This window comes from Denticeps clupeoides, chromosome 7 (assembly GCF_900700375.1).
Source record: "Denticeps clupeoides chromosome 7, fDenClu1.1, whole genome shotgun sequence".
Taxonomy (NCBI): domain Eukaryota; kingdom Metazoa; phylum Chordata; class Actinopteri; order Clupeiformes; family Denticipitidae; genus Denticeps; species Denticeps clupeoides.
Genome location: NC_041713.1, coordinates 22,998,763 through 23,006,930, shown reverse-complemented (window position 1 = coordinate 23,006,930; position 8,168 = coordinate 22,998,763). Strand labels below are relative to the sequence as shown.

The 8,168-nt window shown below is 42.0% G+C and overlaps 1 pseudogene; it reads right to left on the bottom strand.

The window, feature by feature from the left end:
• Positions 1-4,091: 4,091 nt before the first annotated feature.
• LOC114795086 (uncharacterized) lies at positions 4,092-4,210 on the bottom strand (annotated as a pseudogene).
• Positions 4,211-8,168: the final 3,958 nt, after the last annotated feature.

The window sequence follows — 8,168 nt, the reverse complement described above, 5'->3', positions numbered from 1 at the left end:
GCGTGGGGATCGCCTCATTATTTAGCTCCGCCTACTGAATTTTCAACAGACCAATAAGGACCGACCTGGGCGGGGCTTCACAGATCCATCCCCCAGGCATATTGGGCGGTGCAGAAAACAGCGAAGGTGTGAAGCTGCTGAAGGATACGTCACCATTGCATAGTGGGCACAGAACAGGAAGCACGGAGCAATTTTTCGGTACTTCGAACATCATAGGGTCCGTGGCAAATCATTTGTCGCTATATTTTGGGCAATGTCTCTGATTCCTTTGCACTTCGATTAGAGGATAGATTTTTTGGATGTATGGAAAAGAATTTAAGGTTTTTGTAAGTATTGTAAGTATTAGCTAGGTTTATTTACACAAATGCAAAGTGTGAAACACTAGGTTTTTAATTTTACATCTGAAAATGGAATCGATGGCTTATACAGTATAAGAGACATACAGTATTGACAGGCTCTACCGTTTACACCCCCACACTTTGACCCTTTATGCATACAAGGAAAAAGTCTGAAGAGGGACCACCTTCCAGGGTAGAGTGAGTCAGTGTGAGGTGTCAGTGCAGGTAATGATAATGATTTTAAAAAATAAATATATTCCAACAGGTGCAGTGGTAGGAAAGTCCAAAGTGCAGTATAGAGGACCTGTCCATGTTTGGAGGTACTGGGCAATGCAGAGTACAGTCGTGGCCAAAGTTTTTTCGAATGACACAAATACTTGTTTTCTCAAAGTTTGCTACTACCATTTATATTTTGAAAATGTGCATATTCTACAGAATGTTATGACGAGTGATCAGATGAATTGCAACATCCCTCTGCCATGAAAACAAACTTAATCCCTTGCATTTCAGCACAGCCACAAAAGGACCTGCTGAGATCATTTCAGTGATCCTCTCAATAACACAAGTGAGAGTGTTGAGGAGCACAAGGCTGGAGATCATTCTGTCATGTTGAAGAAGAATAGCAGACTGGATGCTTTAAAAGGAGGGTGATGCTTGAAATCATTGTTCTTCCTCTGTTAACCATGGTTACCTGCAAGGAAACATGTGCCGTCATAAAAAGGGCTTCACAGGCAAGGAAATTGCTGCTACTAAGATTGCACCTAAATTAACTATTTATCAGATCATCAAAAAATTCATTGTTGTGAATATGCTTCAGGGTGCTCAGAAAGTCCAGCATGCACCAGGACCTTCTCCTAAAGATTATTCAGCTGCTGGATCGGGGTACCACCAGTGCAGAGACAACTCAGGAATGGCAGCAAGCAGGTGTGAGTGGATCTGTCTATTTACTTGTTTAGCAACTTACCTATTTATTTATAAAAACCTTAGTAAACAAATATAGATATATTGAACCAAAGGCACACTTCATTACCATAGCATACCTATCATATCGTGGTTAATTGATACATACATACAGGGAGTGCAGAATTATTAGGCAAATGAGTATTTTTGTCCACATCATCCTCTTCATGCATGTTGTCTTACTCCAAGCTGTATAGGCTCGAAAGCCTACTACCAATTAAGCATATTAGGTGATGTGCATCTCTGTAATGAGAAGGGGTGTGGTCTAATGACATCAACATCCTATATCAGTTGTGCATAATTATTAGGCAACTTCCTTTCCTTTGGCAAAATGGGTCAAAAGAAGGACTCAAAAGACAGGCTCAGAAAAGTCAAAAATAGTGAGATATCTTGCAGAGGGATGCAGCACTCTTAAAATTGCAAAGCTTCTGAAGCGTGATCATCGAACAATCAAGCGTTTCATTCAAAATAGTCAACAGGGTCGCAAAAAGCGTGTGGAAAAAACAAGGCGCAAAATAACTGCCCATGAACTGAGAAAAGTCAAGCATGCAGCTGCCAAGATGCCACTTGCCACCAGTTTGGCCATATTTCAGAGCTGCAACATCACTGGAGTGCCCAAAAGCACAAGGTGTGCAATACTCAGAGACATGGCCAAGGTAAGAAAGGCTGAAAGACGACCACCACTGAACAAGACACACAAGCTGAAACGTCAACACTGGGCCAATAAATATCTCAAGACTGATTTTTCTAAGGTTTTATGGACTGATGAAATCAGAGTGAGTCTTGAGGGCCAGATGGATGGGCCTGTGGCTGGATTGGTAAAGGGCAGTGAGCTCCTGTCCAACTCAGACACCAGCAAGGTGGAGGTGGAGTACTGGTTTGGGCTGGTATCATCAAAGATGAGCTTGTGGGGCCTTTTCGGGTTGAGGATGGAGGTAAGCTCAACTCCCAGTCCTACTGCCAGTTTCTGGAAGACACCTTCTTCAAGCAGTGGTACAGGAAGAAGTCTGCATCCTTCAAGAAAAACATGATTTTCATGCAGGACAATGCTCCATCACACACGTCCAAGTACTCCACAGCGTGGCTGGCAAGAAAGGGTATAAAAGAAGAAAAACTAATGACATGGCCTCCTTGAACCCCATTGAGAACCTGTGGACTATCATCAAATGTGAGATTTACAAGGAGGGAAAACAGTACACCTCTCTGAACAGTGTCTGGGAGGCTGTGGTTATTGCTGCACGTAATGTTGATAGTGAACAGATCAAAACACTGACAGAATCCATGGATGGCAGGCTTTTGAGTGTCCTTGCAAAGAAAGGTGGCTATATTGGTCGCTGTTTTTTTTTTTTGTTTTTGAATGTCAGAAATGTATATTTGTGAATGTGGAGATGTTATATTGGTTTCACTGGTAAAAATAAATAAATGGGTATATATTTGTTTTTTGTTAAGTTGCCTAATAATTATGCACAGTAATAGTCACCTGCACACACAGATATCCCCCTCAAATAGCTAAAAAAAAAACAAACTAAAAACTACTTCCAAAAACGTTCAGCTTTAATATAAATGAGTTTTTTGGGCCCTGGTGGTGTGCAGCTTCAGCTGAGATACTGTCATATAGTATTTCTACATATACCTAGTCTTCTAGGTACACTTGCGCAGAGACTGGTATTTTGAAATAAAATCTGTTCCTTATGACAGTATGTGTCCTACTGCGTTCTGATTAGGTATCCTGTGGTGACGACAGTGGTATGAAGTTCCAGGTCCTCCTTTGTCATCATACTTTTCCAAAGATTTGCATAATATTTGTAACTTGCAGTCAACTCGCACGCACCTATTTGGATGAGCTGACTTTAATTCTTCTCTACATTTTTGTAGAGAAGAATAATCAATTAAGCAGTTACGCAGAGTACAATGTTCATTAAATGTGAAGACAGAACAACATAATCTGCAGCAAACATTTCTGGAATTAAAGTGACAATGGTCCACATATTATTATGCCTGTGAGCCCCCCTCTGGTGAAGTTAGGTACCACAGAGTAGCACAGAGCATTTTTAGTGCATCAGGCTGACTGCAATTCTGCAAATTGCATTGTGTTACTTTAACGCCCTTATGACAAACTGTCATGTAGATTGTAGATTGAGGCTGTACCACCTGACCTCCCCTCCTCCTGCATGGACTTTGACCAAACAGATGACCGAATACCAATTACAATTACAAAGTAGAGGACTTCTGGAGAACTGTGTTTTTTATGAAAAGTGGTGACCAGTGAGAAACAGATGAGAAAGAAGGTAAACAATGTACATACATAACATGTGCAGTGTGGATGGGACTTGTACACATCGGTAGATCACAAACACAGACTCATGACAAGGCAGAAGCAGATTTGTTAATGTTAATGCAGTAAAATCTGTGATTTATTTCAAATCACATCCACAATATATTTATTACCACACTGTTAATGCAGCTGCACTTATATTATTTTTCAAATGGAGGCACTCAAACATGGGAGCAAGGTATTTGCTGTGTAAGCATGGCACAAAACTTGCCAATGTTTCTGATTGTCACATGTGATACACAGCAGCACAGCACATGGTGCACATAGTGAAATTTGTCCTCTGCATTTATCCCATCACCCTGAGTGAGCAGTGGGCAGCCATGACAGCCTGGGGAGCAGTGTGTGGGGATGGAGCTTTGCTCAGTGGCACCTCAGTGGCACCTTGGCGAACCGGCAACCTTCCGATTACGGGGCTGCTTCCTTAACTGCTAGGCCACCACTGCCCATTAAATCGTTAAAGCTTACAGCACCTGGTATTCCCAGGCAGTCTCCCATCCAAGTACTAACCAGGCCCAACCCTTCTTAGCTTCCGAGATCAGACGAGATCGGGCGTTCTTCAGCTGGTATGAGGTCTTGCAGAGGTGCTTGATATGGTTGCCGAAAGTGAGACGGGGTCCAAGTTTTGTGATTGATGAGGAGGGGAATATTCTGACTGCGGAAGGTAATACTTGTTATGGGTGACGCTTGAATCTGGTGAGGTGTTAGCTGGTTAGCTTAGCTTCAGTCTTAAGAGGGGTTATAGTCACACCTTTATCTCCTCCAGACAGGTGATAAGATAAAAGATGATGGCAGCGATGATGCTGAAGGTAGAGAAGTATATTTGTGTATCTTCTGCATAGTAGAGGAATTAAATTCCGTGGCGGCTGATGATAAGAAGGAGAATGTAAAGAGGATGGGGCCAAGGACTCAACCATGGGAAACTCCACAGGGGACACTGTGCAATTTGGATTTTGCATCTCAGATCTTTTCCAACCTTTAAAGTTTCAGGACTAGGCCCTTCTAGGATCTTGAAATGCTTTTTATGGAGCCACCCCTTAGTTGACATGGCTGTGTATTTTGGTTCATTGTCATGGTGGACGACCCATCTTCAATGCTCTTACTGAGAGAAGGGGTTTGTTAAACCAAAATCTCACAATACAACACCAAAGCATTATGTTTCAACCCTTCACAGCCGGTATGGTGTTCTTGGGATGTGATTGGTAAATTGTTTGGTAAGTCCCTTTATGGATAAACAATTGGTAGGACGAGAAAGAACAATACAGAAAAGTTTATTGTAGACACGAATGCATTTGGGAGCCCCTTCCAGCAAACCAGCAAAAAGGTTCAGAGACTAATGTCTCTTCTTTCTTTTTATAGTGCGCTGGTTTTTACACATACCATAACCAAAAATTTCTCTACGATTGTTCTTGTTTTTACAAGGTTTAGTTAAAGTACACCATTCAGAGTATCATCACAATCATCATCAATTTGTCGCTGCATTAAAGTCTGGAATTTTGTCGAGGATGACTAAAGTTAAGTACATAACTCCACATGTGTTCATTCATAGTTTTGATCTAACAACGTAAATGGTCATGAAAATAAAGAAAACACATTGAATGAGAAGGTGTGTCCAAACTTTTGGCCTGTACAGTACATATGGGAATAAATAACCGAATATGGTTTTATATACAGTGTATATTATATATAGGATGTGTGGGTTACATGTAATTGCACATTAGCAGTATTGTGTTGAGCGTTGGGAGCGTTTGAGAATAATGTTATTGAACAGTATACAGATATTGAACAGTATTCAATGCTAATAAATATTAATATTGATATTGCCCAGTTGAAGGAAGGGGGAACTTAGGGCGAAAAAAATGTTCTTCTGTCGGTTTGTCCTTGTTGTGATGCACCTGTAGCGACTTCCTGACGGCAATGAAATCCAGGGTGGGAGCATCCAAACAAAATGCTCCAGAACAAACCCAAGAGCACGACCAAGGAGAGAGACAATCCCCTTTTCCTTGTGTACAGATGGGTCAAGTGTGGCGGGGTGTTCAGTCTGAACTGTAGGTGGCGGTGTAGGGTTGCTCTGATATTGATACCAGAGCAATGATGGCACGAGACAGGACTGTAGCACTCACCTTTTCTTCTCCGGGCAATCATTTTTCCAGATGCCAAAAACAATCGCCAGGCCATCCTCCAAAAAAAATTGCATCACTGTGTGTGCAGATCCTGCCTGCTGCCGTTCCTGAGCAAGCTCTGCACTGTTGTAAATCCACGTTGTAAGTCGCTCTGGATAAGGGTGCCTGCCAAATGCCTTAAATGTAAATGAATCATCTTTAGGAGACGTTCCTGGCGCTTGCTGGACTTTCTTGGGCGCCCTGAAGCCTTCTTCACAACACTTGAACCTCTCTACTTGAAGTTTGTGATGATCTGATAAATGGTTTAGGTGCAATCTTAGTAGCAACAATATCCTGGCCTGTGAAGTCCTTTTTATGATGGCACGTGTTTCCTTGCAGGTAACCATGGTTAACAGAGGAAGAACAATGATTTCAAGCATCACCCTCACCAGTCTGCTATTCTAACTCAGCAGGACAGAATGATCCCCAGCCTTGTGCTCCTCAACACTCTCACCTGTGTTAATCAGAGGATCACTGAAATGATCTCAGCATGTACTTTAAGTTCATGTTCACGGTAAGGAGGGACTTTGCAATTCATCTGACCGCTATTCATAATATGTTATAATGTTATAATAAATTGTTATAATAAAATGAGAAGCAGCAAACTTTGTGAAAACCAGTATTTTTGTCATTATCAGAACTTTTGGCCGCGACTGTATTATCGGGGCCACTATCCTCACGTCTCATTGCTGCTGATTCATCAACGGCGATTGAGGAGCTGCCAATTGCAGAGGAACACCTGTGTTTGACCCTCTGTAAGATGGGGCATTCTGCAGGACCACGGTACTTCTGCAACTTTGCCTTGTGGAGATTCAAACATCTCTTTGTTCTCGTGACAATTTGGTGGTGATGGTCCGTGGGGGTCGGTCTCCTGTTCTTTGTTCTTGCGACCATTTGGCAAATAATATGTGTACAGCTCTAGCTATGTTTTTTGAGATCGCCTGCTCTCTTTGTCTGCCCCAGACGGGAGATTCTGAGGACGTGACGACAGAAACAACAAATTCTGATTGGTCTGTGACAACCTCCTTTGGGTCAAAGGTATAAAGACTTTTTTCTCCTCAGCTTCTTTTCCATCGGAACTGGGCCTTTCCAGTTCTCAAGTCTTTTCTCTATTCCCATTTTTCTCCTGGATCAGGTCATGTCTCTGAAGCTTGGTTCAGGCTGTTCTGTCTTTTTCTATCTTTTCCTCCTGTCTTTCATTTTGTTTTTCTCTGTAACATTGGTACCTTTTTTACATACAATATTTACATGTAACTGCAGTAATAATCTACTGGCGTTAATAAATTAGAAACTGTTCATCCTTTTAACCTCTATTGTGCCATGCCTCTTTCTGCCAGGTAACATCAAGTTGGAGTGGTTTGAATACAGTGCTTTTGTGTGTAGAGCGAGAGAGAGTTTTTTTACTCTACTCTCCTCAGTTTTACACCTCCCACAAGCTTTGTGTCTGCAGACATGGAGTCTGCCATTCCCTTCTCCAGCAGGTGATTCTTTTGTTTATTTATTTTGGGGGGGGCAACTTTATTTTTTAAGTAAAGATGAATCGGGTGCATAAAGGAATTATATTGGTTTTACTGCTGCTGATGATATGCATAGAGAGTTGTGTTAATGGGCAGTTATTCCTGATTGGCAGGTTGCTGCATGGAGGAAGGTACTAGTAAGTCTGTGTAGAAGGAAACTGTGTACGTCTGGCAGGTAGGACATAAATAGAAATGTTGGATGTACTCTTGTGAATATACCAAATGCAAAGTTACTGCTATAATAGCCTCGGATTTTCAGCATGACGGAGGATGTGTTTCTACACGGGTCTTTGATGCAATTTGGACATTACTGTTAATTGGGTCTGTCAGAAAGACAGACCATTTATTATTGTGCTGAGAATGGCAAAAAAGAACATGTCTTACGTTAAAGACCGCCACGCGAAGACCGTCAAACGTAAAGAAACAACGGATTTGTAAAATAAAACTTCTTTGAAGTGATACTGCAGTACCACAGTAAAGAAGCCCCATTTTACAAATTCCATGCCCGCAGCTGTGACCAATGCCCGGACAGACCCATCAAAATTTCCCCTGGAATTTTGGCTTCTAGTTTAACTTTTTTATTATTCACAATTTCACACAAAAAAACGAAGAAAATAAATAAATATGATCCCAAGGGAAACCAATCCTACCAAAAATGTACAAACATTTTGTAAAACATGCTTGATAAAACATGCCCTCTTCCTGCCTGTCCCTTTGACACCCACCCTCCCCTCAGGAGGAGCCCCCAACCCCAAATGCACCCCTTCAAAAAATGATTTGGGGGAGCACCCCCCCAGCTGGACTTAGGGGTACCTTGGGGCTCGTCCACCTCGTCATGGCCCAGTGCAGCCAGTTTAGG